At 40.5% G+C, this 17240-nt stretch overlaps 1 protein-coding gene across 2 annotated transcripts in view; it reads right to left on the reverse strand.

Moving 5' to 3' along the window:
- LOC122812081 (gamma-aminobutyric acid type B receptor subunit 1-like) overlaps positions 1–17240 on the reverse strand; it is a 2214644-nt gene that overhangs the window by 250302 nt on the left and 1947102 nt on the right. The window lies entirely within an intron of this gene.

The following is a 17240-nucleotide window of genomic DNA, read 5'->3' on the forward strand; positions in this document are numbered from 1 at the left end:
TACATGTTAATATTAGGCCACTCTTGCAGCCAGTGATCATGATGATACATGCCATCATCATCTGCATGACACACAGGTCCATCCATGACAGATTTACCATATCCATGACATGTACCCAACTGACGGCTACCATGAGGGCAGATGCACCATACCAGAGCTTGTAGACAAGTGCAGTCTTCACTAAGAAAGGTGTGGGATGCACTGAATGCCTATCACAGTGGAGCATTAACCATCATTGCTATGCAGACTTTCCGACAGCCTTGAGAGGACACATCACATTTGCCTCACAAATCATACGCCTTTTCCTTCAGTTCATGTTGCAGCATGCAGTGCAAAATAGGTGAGTCTCACAGACATCAGAGGACAGAAACACAACTCTGCAGGCATTTCATGATATGGCCTATTTCCCAGAGATATTAGAGGCCATTAACTGCATCAACATCTCCCTGAAGGTTTTGTATTATCCACATGACATGCAAAATGGCAGCTCCTTAAAGCAGCATTTATGAGGTCTATAGGATAAATATGATGGCAAGTCAGGTATGGAGATAAGGTACAAAATGAAGGTTGGTGGTAGAATGAATACGTCTAATAAGTCATGAAAGGAAGGAGTGCAGGAAAAAACAGGTTTAATAAAAAAGCTAACAGAACAATTGCTTTAGAAAAGAACAAGGCATAAGAGGCATGTTATAAGCTCCTGGAAAGTAACTCAGCAGACGGCACAAATAAACTCCATGAGGTTGCAAGGCGAAGACAGAAAGATAAAGAAGACAGGTCATCAGACACCCATCATAAGGGATATCAGCAACAATCTGCTCACCAGTCCACAGGCTATCAAAGGTAGATTGCAGGAGTACTTCCAGCAGCTTCTGAATGAAGAAAACCCAGCAGAGGATGTAATGCCCCAAACACAGCCTGCAATAAGAAAGGAGGAGGAGCTTAGCATGGCAGAAGTAAAAACAACACTAAGGAAAATTAAGTCAGGGGAAACCATCAGGCTTAGATGAGGTAATGGCAAGTATTTTCAAGATATTGTGTGAGGAGATAAATGGTTCCTGAGGATACGGATAGCAGTATGGAGAGAAAGCTGTATCCCACATAACTGCAGACTAAGCATTTTAGTGCCGGTGTATAACAACAAAGGGGTCATTCACAGCTGTGAGCAGTATAAAGGTATCAAACTTCTGTCACACTGCATGAACATTCTGGAGAGGGTGACTGATAAATGACAATGTAGAGTAATAGAAAGTAAGATTTGAGATGAGCAGTTTGGATTCAGATCAGTATGCAGCACAACTGACCTGATGTCTGCAGTGAGACAGATAGTTGAGAAGAAGCTGGAGATGAAGAAAGAGTCCAGCTGGACATTCCCAGAAATGGAAAAATATATCACAAGGTGCCGAGGAAGCTGATTTTGACAATCCTGTGAAGGCCTGATATCTCAAACACTGGTAAATTTAGTGCAGGCTATGTACATGAATCCTGTTACAGAAGTATGAACAGTGTTTAGACTAATAGAGAGTTACCCAGTGGGAGTGGGTGTGCATCATGTTTCATCTCTGAGCCCACTGCTGTTCATATTAGTGATGGCCTACAATAGCAAACAGGATGAAAGGGACAAATCAACAAAGCTGCACTATGCAGGCAATGTGGCATTACAGGCAGACTCTGAGAAAACTGTCAGCATATGATAGGGGAAAAGAACGTAAAACTGAAGCCACACAGGGATGAAACCCAGTACACATAAAACATTGTAATGGCAGCAAAAGGGTTAAGCCAGAAGAAGTTAAAAACTGTGATAAAAGGGAAAATAATAGAACAGGCTAACAGCTGCTAGTATCTTGAAGGGGAGGTTGAAAATAATTCTAGTCTGAATAAGGAGGTTGGAGCTAAAATCAGAGAGGCTGCAGCCAACTGGCACAGATTGTCTGGGGTAGTGTGTGACAGAAAAATGCCAAAGAAGATGAAAAGTAAGGTGTGCGAAATAGTGCAGTGACCAGTACTGTTGGGACGTTACCGAAACCTGGACAGGAACATTAGAGCAGATGAGGAAGCTTGAGATGAGGAAGATGTAGTGCCTGAGAAGGTGATAGGATGCACATTGTCAGACAGATGAAGAAATGAGTACAACAGAGCAGAAGCCCAAGTACCTCCAATGAAAGAGAAAGACAAGGAAAACAGATTACAGTGGTTTGGACACGTGCAGGAAAGCAAAAGACAATATGATGAAGAAGATTTGGGAGAGACAGAAAGAAGTCAAGACAAAACAAAGGCTTCCAGCAAATAGATGGTAGGGTTGTGTGAGCAAAGGCCTATGACTGTCAGGCATGTTTGTTGATGAAGGTAGGAGGACAGTGGCATTGAGTCAAGTGAGATGGTGACAGTTGATGTGACACCCCAACCCAATGTAGAACGTGGTAAAAAGGGGACTGATGATGATGATCCAGTATGTTAACTGGAAAGGCATCAACTGCCAGCTGGTGTGCAATTCACAGGGTTTAATAAGCAATGCATGTGTACACCACCAAAGGCAGTTCATATGACTCTCATATCTGGTAAATGTGTAACTTTACCAGCACATTGTGTGTGGTTGTTTCTCATAGGGACCTCTGTTTAGAAAATGCACAGACACCCCCCCACAAATACAGATCAACATACCAGATATTGTGGAGACTGAGTCCACACATAAAGCTGTCCATCATCATTTGTGCTAGTGATGTCAGATGCTTCCTTGAGCTGTGGTTTATGACACATATACAGGACCCTCACACCATGTCAGAAATATCCTACAGTGCTGTACTGGAACAGACCTGCAACATTGTCAAGTGTGTACTTGGATAGCAGACGGTCCACTTCCATTTCCTAGCTACTTCTGGTGATGCTCTGCAGTATGGTATTTAGATCTGCAACAAAGTATTTATAGTCTGTGTTATGCTGCATGGCATTATTCTACACAAACAGCTACAGCATGAGGTCAACATCAAGGTGCCAGATAGGCTCAAGCCAACAGCAGAAGAGGAACTGGTTGTGGAGTCCTTGGAGAAACCTCATACAAGGCTAAGTTGGGTACAGTGCACTTCAGCATTACCAAGGGCATGGTATCTGGTCCACACATTGGTGTGGGCCTGAGCTGGGTGCAGTAAACTACAGCACAGGCAAAGAGATGTGGTCTCATCCCCAAATATGGGCCAAGATATAGCAACATAGAATAGAATGATGCATGCAATGCTTTCCCCAAGCTAAGCAGTACAGTGCACTGACTGGCCAAGTCGTGCATCAAAATTTACATAACATTCATTGCTCGAGAATGGTGATATCATAATCTGAACAGGTGGAATGAGGCATCCTGACAATGAATGAGAATTTCTACATCAGTGGAAGTGGTAAGGACAAGAGAAAGGCAAGGGAAGATGGATGTTTATCAGGTGCATGTCTGGGTGGGTGCTTAGTATAATATCTAATGATAAGGCAGAGCTTCATGAGTGGGGTCATGTAACTAGGTGGAGCAGAGGGACACACAGGCAAAACTTGGTGGAGAAATGTGAAAACATGATGGAGACAAGTGTTGTGAAACCACAGATGGATAGGATAGAGATTCTGGATGGATAGAGCCATGTGGGTGGCTGTGTCATGAAATGGCATTGTAGTCGATACCAAATGGTAAGAAAGCTGTGTGATCTTGGAAGGCTAAGCTTGTGATGTGTAGGACAGCTGCTGAAGCCATGTGTGCAAGGCTGGCCCTATTTTCCAACTCTAAGCTCATCACTACTTGATGGACAAGATGATACGTCACCCTATGACCTTCACCAGCTTGCCCTTTGTGATGTATTACAATGGAGCTAGGAAAGCAATGGTCATGTCTAAAGCCTATCACCATGATTTTCTGTGTTGGCAGCTGTGGGCATTGTCACAGGCAACATCCTTACAGGAGGGATATGTGACAGTGGTAGAGTTGGGCTCTGGGAACATAAGCCATGAGGTGGAGTATTGCATAGCAATGATGGGCTATGGCACCAGACCACATGACAGCAGCAATAGGTGCAAAATGGTCCTCCAATGCCTTCAGCAAGAATATGTGCTCTCAGTCCCTATATGTGATATCAGTATGCAGGTTTTGTAGGGTCTCACATATGTATGCCATGCATCTCACTAATTATTAATGACAGGGCATGGCATCCATCTGTGCCTACAGCACATACTCTGATTCCCAAAGTGACAACCAAGGTCCAGAACTGAGCTGGAGCTGTGGTGCTGACACCGAGCAACAAAGCTCTCCATTGTGCTTTGCACATTGTGAGCAGTGGTAGAACTGTCCACTGCTGTTACAGGTAGTCATAGGTTCATAGGTTCATACTAGGCTATCTGCCCTAGGGCATTTATAAGCCTAGCCAGAGTATGTTTGGCTTTTGCCACCCATTTTAAATTAATTTTGCTATGCCTTTTTTCGAGGTTAGTATACTGTGCCTCTGTCTAACAGTGACACAGAAGTGATACCCGGGGTAAACCTACAATCTCCCATCCACTCATCAAGATTCCTCTTGAAGAGAGTCAATGAGGGACTCTGCCTAACCTGGACTGGGATTTTATTTCAGAGTGAAGGCAGCCTCTGGGTTATGAATCTGTCCCTCCAGCATGTCCTATTTATTTCAGTGCTGAGGTTCAAGTCTCTCGAGCGCATAGCTTGATGGGATTTGGATTTTTTGAGGTGCAGCATGTCCCTTAATTCCGGGTTGGACATGGCTTTATATGTCAGGCACAGATTGCCTCTGAGCAGGCGGTATGCCACTGAGTAGAGCTGGAGTTTCTTTAACCGGGAAGCATATGGCATCTGTTTGAGCCCTTTGATCCTCTTGGTGAGGCACTTTTGGGGTCTTTCCAGTTGCTGCAGGTGTCTGGTAAGGTACATCCCAAAAGGGGCATTGTACTCGATTATGGGCCTGATGAGGGATGAGTAAAGAGGCACGATGACCTCCCCTGATCTAGATGTGAATCCCTTCATGATTAGGTGGGCTATATAAAATGTTTTTCTAACCACTTTGGCCACGTGGTTGTCAAATGAGAGATTGCTATCAACTTGGGTCCCCAGGTCCCTAATTACTTCTTCTGTACTTAATGGATTACCACCTATGTGGTAATTTATGGGCACTTTGTTTTTGCCAAAGGGGATGACTATACACTTTTTGGCGTTTAGCTTGAGGCCATGGCTCTGGCACCAGTTGTCTGTTTTTATGAGGCCCTTTTGGAGGATGCTTGTGTTGGCTGGAGAGTCGATTATGGTGCCCAGTTTGCAGTCATCTGCGAACTTGGTCAGCCACAGTCCTTCCATGTTGGCCTGTACCTCCGAGAAATATATAACGAACAAGAGAGGTCCCAGGACTGAGCCTTGTGGGACGCCACTTGTAACTGGTTTGGAGTCTGACATGGCTCCAGCCACGACTGTTCCTAAATAAATGCTAATACAGATGTTCAGATCCTCCTTATAAATGGGGGATGCATGGGTGCAGTCCTCTTCCTTAGTCCGCATGTGTACGTCAGTAGGTATAATTGGTTCCATGCCCTGCACTATAAGTGCTATTGACAATGTTATTGTGTTGTATGTTGAGGCTGCCTTTCCTGCCAGACACTGATAATGTAATAACCTGAGGCATGTCCTGTTCTTCTCTGCTTGACATTATGCCAGTAGCACCTTTGAAGACACAGACGGAGAGGGGAGAGAGAGAGAAAAACATCTGTGTGTAGCACTAAACATATGTAAAAATCCCACGCCCTTTTATTACAAAACCAATACTCAGAAGAACTTACCCATGGAAGGAACATATATATACCTTGGGTCGCAGGAGGTGTTGGTGGCATCTCTTACTTACCTGTAGAACAGATGTGGACTCATTTGTGTCAGTAAACTCAAAAGAGTTTTGTGCTGCTATACACTGTTTGCAGAATATGAATATACAACCCTGGTGTGTCCCTGACAAATACTTATGGTGTCACTGTTGCCACCAGTCCAGATCCAACATACAGGCCTCTTTCAAATGTGAGTGTACAGTTACTGTCCCCGCCCACACAGGAACACCAGGAATTGTCAGTAAGGGGGGTCAACAGTGGTGGTCTACTGCTCGTGGCTTTTCCTTTTTTCACAATAGCCTATGCTTTTGTGTGGGCATGGTGGAACATAAGTGTGATTCTACAGCAGACCTGTGTTTTAGTCCATTTGTGTCCACCTATGGCATTTAGATTGGTAATCAGGTCTTGCCACTCCCACACCCTGAAGGCCTTGTCATTTTTGTTCATGTTCTGAATCTGTCTGCCATCAGAGTGCAGGGCCTTTTTAAGTACGTCTATGTCTACTGTAATGAATCTCTTTAGCCTACACACCTCTCTCCGGGTGTTATCCATCCCCTATTTCTGTCCATCATCCTTAATGCAGCTGTTGCCTACAACATGTTTCATGGGTACTATGCAGTGTTAACACAGCCACACCCCTAAAGCTTGTCATACAGTGGCAAAATAGATGTGGCTCATGATGTAACCTGCAGACTGTGATGTGTTTTTTTTTTGTAACTGGATTCTTGACTTTCTCACAGACAGATCTCAGGATGCGTGTGCAGGGAATAATTCCTGAGATAGCATCACTCTTAACACTAAAGTCCCACAAGGCTGTGTACTAAATCCCTTACTGTTCACCCTGTTAACACACGATTGTACAGCCAGGTACAATACAAACCACATCATCAAGTTTGCTGATGACACAGAGATGAAACGGAATATAGAGGTGATGTGGAACAACTATCTGGTGTGGAAATAACAATGTAGCACTAAATGTAAACAAGACAAAAGAGATAATTGTGGACTACAGGAAAAAATGCAAGGAACATTTCCACCTCACCATCAATGGGGAAACAGTGGAAAGAGAGAGAAGCATGAAGTTTCTGGGAGTGCACATTGTCTTGGAACACCAATACAAATGCCATAGTCAAGAAACCGCACCAGAGATTGTACTTTTTGAGAAGGCTGAGGATAGTTAATCTCCCATTGACAGTTCTCACTACCTTCTACAGAGGTACTATAGAAAGCATCCTGATGAACAACCTCTTAGTATGGCTACTCTGCCTCTGAGCGCAAATCACTACAGAGAGTGGTGAAGACAGCCGTGAGGATCATCAAGACCACCTTACCATCAATCCATGACTTGTAGTCATCCAGATGTCTTAGCAGGGCCACAGGAATAATTAGACTGCACTCACCCTGCTTACAGACTGTTACTACATCTATCAAGTGTTCACTGTGAAAAGTGATAAATTGCGTTTCTAATTATGTGCAGTATTAGTCTGTCTTCCTGCCTGTCCTTGATGTAATAGCTAGGTGTTATATGTGTAAATGTCTGTGAAAATAGTCTATATGTTATCTGCATGTTGAGTCCAGAGAGACAGAATTTCATTCAGTTTTTGTACTTGTGTGATTTCTGAATGATAATAACATTTACTTTGACTTTTGTTTTTATAGACCTGGGTCCCCCCCAGGCAATATTGCAATGTGCCCCACCTGCACACATTTGTAGTCAGACACGAAGCTGGTGTGAACAATTTACTGTGGATGTCTGCTGGACCTCTGGAGCACAGTGTGTTCCTTCCAACACTCCCTCTAAAACTCTGTGTTGCAACCCAAGATGGCCACTTTACTTAACACTGTCATTTTATGGATCCTCTCAAGAGACAGATCAGACTTGAACTCTGTATGCTGTCATTCTCACACCACAGCAATATCACCCCCTATGTATGCAAGTTAAGGTTGCATATCCCTCAGCAGTAAAGGTATCCTTTCCTTTTTTTTCTGCCTGCTGTCTGTCAGTTTTCCTTTGCCACAGCTCTTTAAGCCAGTTCTAGTAGCTGTTTTGCTCTGTAATGTCCACAGAAACTTCTGCTTGCCAGAGACTTGAGCAGACCATGGCATGTTGACATGCTGCACAGACCTTTGATGTCAATAGGAAAAAGAGGTTAGGGAGGGTCAGTCACCTGCCTTTTAAGATTTGATTTTTTTTACATTGCACTGGTATTAGCAGTGTTCCATTCTATTTGTGAAGATGGTTATTATTCCTTTTATCAGGGATACAGTGCTGTATTTCTGTTATGGTTACATTTTGTAGCACCACAGGAGATGGAATCATAATAGTTACCCTTTCATTGAAATAATGCTAGGTTCTCCAGGCATTGGAGTGAGTGTGGATATTACTGACTGTTGCGTGATATGCTGTTTAATTCTACTACCTGGTTGCATGCTGATATGTTTTTTTTCCTGCTCTCCAATTATTTAATTTTCAATAGGATCAGTCAAGGGGTAAGCAGAGGTAAGGAGATAGCATCCACACTTTGCAGCCACTGCCATGCCAACTGCTGGACCCAGTGGTTCCCAGGTCTGTCTCTCTGCAGGTTGGTGAAGGTCAGCCTGGTGAAACTGACCTGGTGGGATCACTGTTTGTTTCCACTTCCACCTTATGGGGGGTGGTATTGAAAGCTCCTCTTCATCGAGTGTTCCAGAGTGAGCTGCCTGTGTCACTCAGCAAGAGGTGCAGCTGATGGAGTTGAGCAAAAATGATCAGTGGCTTGAGACCCAGATTGAAGGCCCAGAGCACTTCCTTGCATGACATGTTGAATCAGGCTTCCTAATGGCCCCATCCATCAGGCCCCAGAGACTGTGCTTGCCCAATTGTGAGCCACATAGGTGACTCCCTTCTGGGTGGCTTTGGCTCTGGATTGAACTGACAAGCCTATTATGCCACTCCATTTCCTCCTTCTTCTCTGTGTTCCCCTTCCTTGTTCTTCCCATCATCTGTTTGTTTTCCAGTCCTACTTATCACCAATCATCCATCCTTTGTGTGTCTGGTTCATGAGCTTGTCACACCATGCTTTGTCTCACTACTTCCCATTTGGATCTTTATATGCACATGTATCTGTGTCTCTTTATCTCACTGTCTTCCCTACAAAAGAAAAGAGACAGAGAGAAAAAAACTACATGTTCCACAAAAAAACCTCCATTTTCTCCAAACTCAAACCTATCTCTTTAAGTAAATAAAACTCTTGGATTTTATTCGTTTACCTGCTTGTTTGTTTCTTTTAAAGGAGGAAGTGATTCTAATCGTGGTGGTTTTTCCAGGCTTTTTTCAGTTTTCAAACCTATCTCTCCTTCATATTTTCATTCTGTATGACCTTGTTGTAGTCTCATTTCAGCCTCTACTATCTCCCACCTATTTCTTACCTCCCACTTACGTTTCCTCCATATTATCATTCTGTATGTCCCTCTCCTTGCTCTAGTCTCATTTCAGATTATACTATCTCTTCTTTTCTACTTGTTTGACATGACGCCTTTCCTGTGTAGGGCTGGGATGCCGAATACTGAATCACTGTGACTGTTTTGTCTACCTTGCCAGATCTCATAAAATACTGTCCTGTACTTTCTATAACTCATCTATAGTGAGCACTGAGTTTAGTTGCTCTACTTCCTGTATGGCACTAGTAGTAATCCTTCTGAATATCCCATTATTATTATTTTTTTGTTATTATAACTACAGAAAGGAATGGATGCAACAAGTACTAAATGTAAACAAGTATCATATGTTCACAACACAATAATTCCAGAGACATGAATAAAAAATAAATAAACATACAGTAGCTGATAAAACTTCAGTGAAATTACAAAACTGCTGATGATGAGAAGCAAATACAGGCTGTAAACAACATGAACTATGTGGATAGACTAAAAGGCCTATCCCTTTACTCTGGTTCTTACCAACTATTAAGGGTTGACCTATGCCTGACCTACAAGGCACTCAAAAATCCAACCCTGATGGAGCTGATACATATCTGCAAGAGAAACTGCACAAGGGGCACCTGATCTAGGAATCGAAACTTAGTCAGCAGCTCAAACAAAATGTACTGGAGAGACAGATATGTGTCTCAAGGATCGATCCTTGTTTGGAATAGGCTTCCCGTGCACATTAAGCAGAGCCTTTCCCTGGCCTTCTTCAAATGCAGTATGGATAAATGGATGGGGAATTGCAGACTCACACCTGGGGTAGTGCCCATGTCCCTTATGGATAAGGGTAATCTCTAAGATTCTCAATGCACAGGCACATTCCATGCCATCCTGTTGCTCCTAGGGACCATATATTGGGTAAAATCAGGCTATGTTGGACAGGCTTGTAAGGATCCTTAAACTGTTAGACTAGTAATCTCCTATGAACCAACATTTGATCAGATAACTGAAATTTAATACTTACATATAGCAAAAGGATAGCTTCATACATTTTATTGCACTGTGTATTGTGTTACTAGGCTCTACACCTGTGAATCAGGATTAGAAGTTATTCAGATCATTTTGTGTCTTATAAAATATAAGACATTCCAAATGAATACTGTGTGCAGAACTGCAACCCACTGTTGTTCTGTCATCTTTGACAGCTAAGGATGGTGGTACCAAAAATTAAGTATTAATGGTACATGCATTAATTTGCACTTGATCCGGCTTAAAAGCAATTAATGAAGCCATCCTACTGTGAAGTTAAGACAGTTAAAGTGATAAAAATGACAGTGATTATGAATTAACTTCTGCCTTTCTATTATATCTGAAGAAAGTGTTATGTTTGTCTTTTGAATTAGTTTCAAGCCTAAGATTATAGTTGACCTATCATTTCCTAATGGTAATCTTAAGGAGTTAATAATAATACATGATATCTATTTGTTACTAAGGTAGGCCCTCTGTACACAGAATGCATTTTTGGGGTGATCCAGGAGCAATGGCAAGTTAATTGACTTGCTCAGAGTTAAAGAGTAAGCAAAGGAGAGGTGAGGCATTCAAATCCATCACCGAGAAACCAAAGCTTGCAACCATAACCTCTATGCCAAGTATAGGATCCACGTATTAGATCCTTTTTATAATGATGGTCTTGATATCTTGTAATAATTGACAGGAGTTTTTTATTTATTTTTTCTTATAGACTTTGTTAATATGGCAGTTCTGCCATGTGGCTTTAGTTTTAAACATGTTATTAAGCTCAAGGTGAACTGCTAGCGATGCTCCAGTGCATTTTTCCAAGAGGGAGTAAAATGTACAGGATTTAGCAGGTAGCGTCAGGTACAAAGATGAGGGTTCTATAACTGTTATGTAATACAGTTATTAAGTATAACTAGGATTTCCAGGTTTGCTTCATGCAAGATTTGGTTTAATAAAAGAGAGTTGTAAATAAATATAGACAGTTTCCCACAGCTGCCACAGATTATTTATGGATGATAGACACTGTATTCTGGAACACAGAGAATGCTATTACTATACTGCAGCTGGCTTAGACAAATACTGATATTCAGATTAGCTATGTATATAGCTGTGTGGTAGAGTTGGTACAAGAGGTTATAAGCTTAAAAAATAGAGTGCATGTGTTTCGGACTAAGTATATATCTTATGTGTGGTGCAGGTGCTTGTACTGCATAACGGTTACTAAAACAGCATGCTTTGTGTGTGTGTGTGTGTGTGTGTGTGTGTGTGTGTGTGTGTGTGTGTATGTGTGTGTGTGTGTGTGTGTGTATTGTACAATGTAAAAATAGTCTGAATAAGAAAAATGGATTAATGGATTCAGTGTCCATTTCCACATAGTTGCATTATATACTTATTATATAAAAATCCATGTTATGAATGAGTAACCTGCTTTTCTGTCATACATCACCGCTAATATATTCTGCTTGCTTCATCTTATGACTCTTCCATTTAATATCTCTCTTTTACCTCTTTTTTTCATTTGTCATTCTGAGGCAAATCCAGCCCACTACTAACTCCACAATCCCTTCCTAATTCTCAGCAGCCCCACAGCCTTCATACTTTACTCAAATGTACCCTTTCTCTACTTTTCCCATTTTCATCACCCCCCCCCCCTTATTTACTGTTTCAGTTCTCTCTGTAAAGTTTACATTTCATTCAGCACTGCCTCAGTATAATAGTTCTCTCAAGTTGATAAACTGGAGTCTAAACAGCTACAGGCATTTTTCATCCTTTTTGGGGCTGATGTCTGCAGCTTAATTAGGACTCTTCTGAAATACTCATAATAGTTAAGGTGTTTACCTAACAAACACAAGGTGCAGGGTTTAATTCTCACATTGGGTAATTGGCTAGGCTTAAAATGGCCCACAAGGACAGTTAACCTAGTAATAATCTGTGAACCTAGGATAGCAAGTGCTTCATAGGCACTTACCTTAGGCTAGATGCTTGAGAAGGTGGAAACAAAAGAAAAATAGTTACATGGCAAATGCATGTAGAGCACATAATGAAACATCCTGGCAAAAAATACAAACATACAAAGAAAATGTGATAATAGCCATGATCCCTAAAAGCCAACGACTCACTTTGGAAGACTACCACCCTCTGTATAACTTCTCTTTCACTGTGAATGTGGTGTACAAACACCTAACATCTCATGGCATGATAGTTCCCTCTCTCTACAGCTTTATGCCCAGACGCAGCACTCGGACTGCCCTTACTGAAGTTATTTACAGTCTCTTGATGGTGTTAGCAAAGAATTTTATTTGAATCTGCTCATCCTTGATCTCGTGTGGCCCAAATGATCCAAGTAGTGCCCCTGATGCACTACTGTGGTTAAGCAGACATTATTCTCCTGTGGTTTGCATCATACCTATGGTGTTGCCTCAAATGAGTATTATCAGAGATTAATTCATATAATTCCCTTACTTTGCAGTACCGAGTTCTCCGGGGTTTCTTTCTGGTTTCATCACAGTGGACACTCTGCTGCTGAGAGTGTCACTTTTTATTTATTTATTTATTTATGTGGATGGGGTGTCACTTTGGGGAGAGGTACTTTTAGCAAGCATTATATTAACCCTATCTAGATTTAGCTTTCCTTTTCAAATGAGTGTCTCTATTTCATAGCTTTGGAAAACTGCTTTAATTCCATCATGCAGTATACAGTACAGAATCAAGTAAGACTTAACCCAAAGACAAAAGATATGTTAATTAATATCATTATTCGTCCATCCTATCCTCCACTGCTTTCCTCCTTAATAGCGTATGGTGGAAATGAGCTGGAATTTATTCCACATGTCTGTGATCTGGGTGTTGTAACTGACAACAGTCTGACACTAAATGGCCAGACTTCAACATAATTAAGACATGCTGTTATCATCACAAGAAAATAACATGGTTTGGGAACTTTGTACCATCTATGGATTTAATGGTAGTAGACCATTGGTCAGGCTGTTGTAGTGTTCTTTATCTGGAACTTTTTGATGGTGAATTAATGCATCTGTAGTAGGTTCAGAATTCTGCAACTAGGGTGTTGACCCAAACATCTTGCACAGGTTACATTATACCAATTCTGTAGGACCTGCACTGGTGGCTGACTGCTGTCAGACGGATTCTTAAAATCATGAACCACACCTACTGTGCCCTTCATACACTGAGTCCTCCAGATCTATAGCCATTGTTAAGACCCTATGCCCTGGAAAAGCATCAGTGGTAATCATGACAAGGAACTGTCTTAAAACATCAGACATGATGCACTTTGCTTACCTCGCTCTGATCCTTTTAAAACTGCTACCTTTCCAGATTTAGGTGTGATAATCCAAGCACTCCTTTTGGAGATCTCTGAAATACCATCTTTATAGGAAAGTCTACACCCAACAGTGGAGCTATGTTCACATTTAGAGTTCTTTATCTTTACACAAGTTTAAATTTATAATGATTTCCTATGAAAGATTCTGTTGACCTTTATGCTTTGAGATATTTTATTTACATAAGATATCATTGTTTGAGTACTCTAAATAAATAAATAAAATAACTTACTATATTGTTGATATATTTAGAATATATGAAACAAATGGTAAGTTCATATATATATATATATATATATATATATATATATATATATATATAGTTGATTATGGGGACATTTGGAAGTTATGAAATAAATGGTGGCTTTTATGAATTAAAATAAATTGTCCTGCTCTGGACAGAATACAAGGTAGCACTGTACACTAATTATGCCATTTCAAGAGCCAATAAAACCTTCATCCTACTATGCATATATATTGATGGATATATACAAGTAGCCAGCTCTTGTGATATGTTTGAAAGAGCTAGGGTTCCACCTATCCTGGTATGAATGGGACACTAACAGTTTCATATACTATATTGTGCTACCTGCACTAAATCTGAACGAGAAAGCAAATGTGTCAGTTTGCTGATAATGCTACAACAATATGGTTGTTGTGAAACAGCTGAATTGCCATCGTTTACTTTTATAGTTGTGAAACAGCTGAATTGCCATTGTTTACTTTTATAGTTGTGAAACAGCTGAATTGCCATAGTTTACTTTCATAGTTTTTTTCTCCTGCTGCTTTTCAAATTCTATCTGGACTTGCAGTTGAAGGCAGCTATTGGTCTGCTACATATTTTCAACAAGGTTTAGTCTTGAAATACCCACCACAGATGAGCAGAAGTTACCAAAGTCAGGAAAGAAAAGTACTGTGTAAGCAGCCAGTGACTATTGCTAGTACAATGTATTTAGACTGACTCTAGGATGGCTGAACAGTGTTCTTCAAAGAGAAATGGTAAGTAATAGAGTAGACTGAGGCAGTCAGGGTTGAACAGCTAACATCAAGCTTTACTGCCTGGAGCTGCAAAGACTAAGACAGAGCCCAGGCAGTAATGTAATAACATCAACCTTTGCTTGATGGTGACTGAGATAATTAATGAAGAATTTTAGACAATTTAATGTTCAATGTGCAACTGTATTCAGTATTTTATTGTTAATGATATGGTGGAAAGCCGAGAAATGTGCATGCTGATTGGCTAATCCAACCAGCATGCACATTGTAAATCCAACATTACAAACTAAAAAAGTCTGTCAGCTAACGTACTTTCAACCCTTCTTCTGCAGAAATATATTTGCGCAAGTTACTTGGAAGGTGTGTGTCACTGAACTCTCTTTCGTCAGTGAGAATTTAAGTGGAAATAGTTCAGTAGTTAAAACATAATGTTGTCCAACTGACAAACGAGACAGCGGCACACAAATCACTTCACCCATGTGACTGGCAAATGAAACAGAAGCACAGAATCAGTTTTCGCCCAAAAAATAAACACTCTCGGTATCTTAAATGTCCACCAGAAGTATGGTGCAAAAACTTAACAGCACAGATGTGAGTAATGTGCACAACTGAAATTCAAATGGGGACACAAGTGGTAACAAAAACATACGTTGCCAGACAACATGCACATGAAAGAAAGAGCAGAAGTTACGTATCCTCACAAAAACTTTGTAAGCAACACAGTTGACAACTGCATTTTTATGAGTTGTAAGTCTATGCTATCCAGCTGACAAACTACACAGCAGCACGTAACCACTTTCCCTACACCAGTTAATGGGTTCAATGTCTTACATCTCCACCTTAAGTTGACTCCAGCAGCTAAGCAACACAGATCTCAATAATGTGTACAAGTACAATCCACACCAGTGGGCCAAATGCTGCAGGATACATATGAGACAAGGGAACAGCCATATGAAAAAAAATCACCACTTAAGTTTTTTTTCAAACCCTAAACATAAGGCATTATAAATAAATTAACTACATATCCATAACATCTGCAGAAAAAAGGGCTCAGAAAAGAAATAGATAATAAAAAGTATTGGACTATTTTATCTCATAAAAAGTAGAAAAATACAGACTAATGCAAACAAAAACCTAAATAACAACAACACAAACATAACACACCACACAACTAACACCATTGCATAATAGCAATAACAGACGGCTGAGTGTGAGTAATGCTGGATTTACCCCTGTTGGCTTTCGCCCTCGTGACCAAACCACACCAACCGTGGGTAAATACAGTATTACCCACACCCAGCTGTGGGTTATTGCTATATTAGATTTATCTTGGGTAGGGGCATTATATGCTGTTTTATTTATTGCATTTTATTCCTCATGTTTAGAGTACATTTGGGAGGGGCCTACTTTGGACAGCTAAAAAGTTGACATCTCTATGAAAGAGCAAATGTCTTTTACTGTGTTGACTGGATGCACTAGTTTTTTTTCATTTCCTTATAATTCCTTTTTTCCACCATAAGGGTTGTCTGCAGACAGTATGATGGAAATCATTTATAACACTACATGTTTAATTAGAACAATGCCGTTTGTATGATTAAAACAATCCTTTCATTCCAAATCATTTGCATAACATATTGAATGTTTGTTCATGATTTATCCACATATTTGCATTCACAGAACATGCCATCCTATGTATATGACAGGACAAAAATGTATTTCATGACTTTTTCTGAGAGAGAGCTGATTGCTTGAAAATGGGCAGTTGATTTTTTTTATTAAGTAATATTTGAATGGAGATGCAAAATATTTGGTAAGAATAATGTGATTTTGTCTACTTGGGAGACCTAACAATGAAGTTAGGGATACAAAAAGCATACAGTTTCCCATTTAGTAGTAAACTACTTCCAATTTAGCATGTAATTCCCAATGTGAAAAGCCTAGACCTTCTTTACTGACTGATATATAGGACACTTCATGAGGATTATTGTGTTTCTTTCTTTTCATTTATTGTTTTGGTAGCCAGATAGACTTGACAATTATTTTATTCCAAATACGAATCACTTTTGGTAGGTAATGCTAGAGATACTGTTATTAAAGGAAACTGTGATTCTTTTGTTAATGCTGTGTCTTTGCTCAAATGAAAGGAATGGATAAGTACTTTGTAATTATTTGACATTTTTTTATTAATTACTGTACTCCAGTTTATAAGCTTCTGATTTTAGATATATTTAAATTTTTTTACTAACACATTGTTAATCGCACTATGTACGATCAACTAATGTGCGAAACTCAGGTAGCAGAACCGGAAGTGCGATTACGGCATTGTTGAACCTTACAATAGTGAACATTCGCTATAGCAAGGTTCAACAATGTAGTGCAGATTGCACTATCTGTGGGATCAGGAAATGTACCCTTTCCTCAGTGTAGTACGATCTTGGAGTTTATATATATAAGTAGGGCTTGCCCCCTGCAAAAACCTGTTGTAGAACGTTAAGCAGATTTGAGCATTTCAGTGTAGTCGACATGTTCAACATTCGACTTCACTGAAATGCTCAGTTTGGCATTTACAGTGTTCGGTGTTCTGATTTCCAAAAATTTTGTTCGGACATTTGTACCGAACATCGTACTGTCGAACATGAG

The sequence above is a fragment of the Protopterus annectens genome, chromosome 9.part0, assembly GCF_019279795.1.
Source record: "Protopterus annectens isolate FY-2018-M chromosome 9.part0, PAN1.0, whole genome shotgun sequence".
In the NCBI taxonomy this organism is placed as follows: Eukaryota; Metazoa; Chordata; order Ceratodontiformes; family Protopteridae; genus Protopterus; species Protopterus annectens.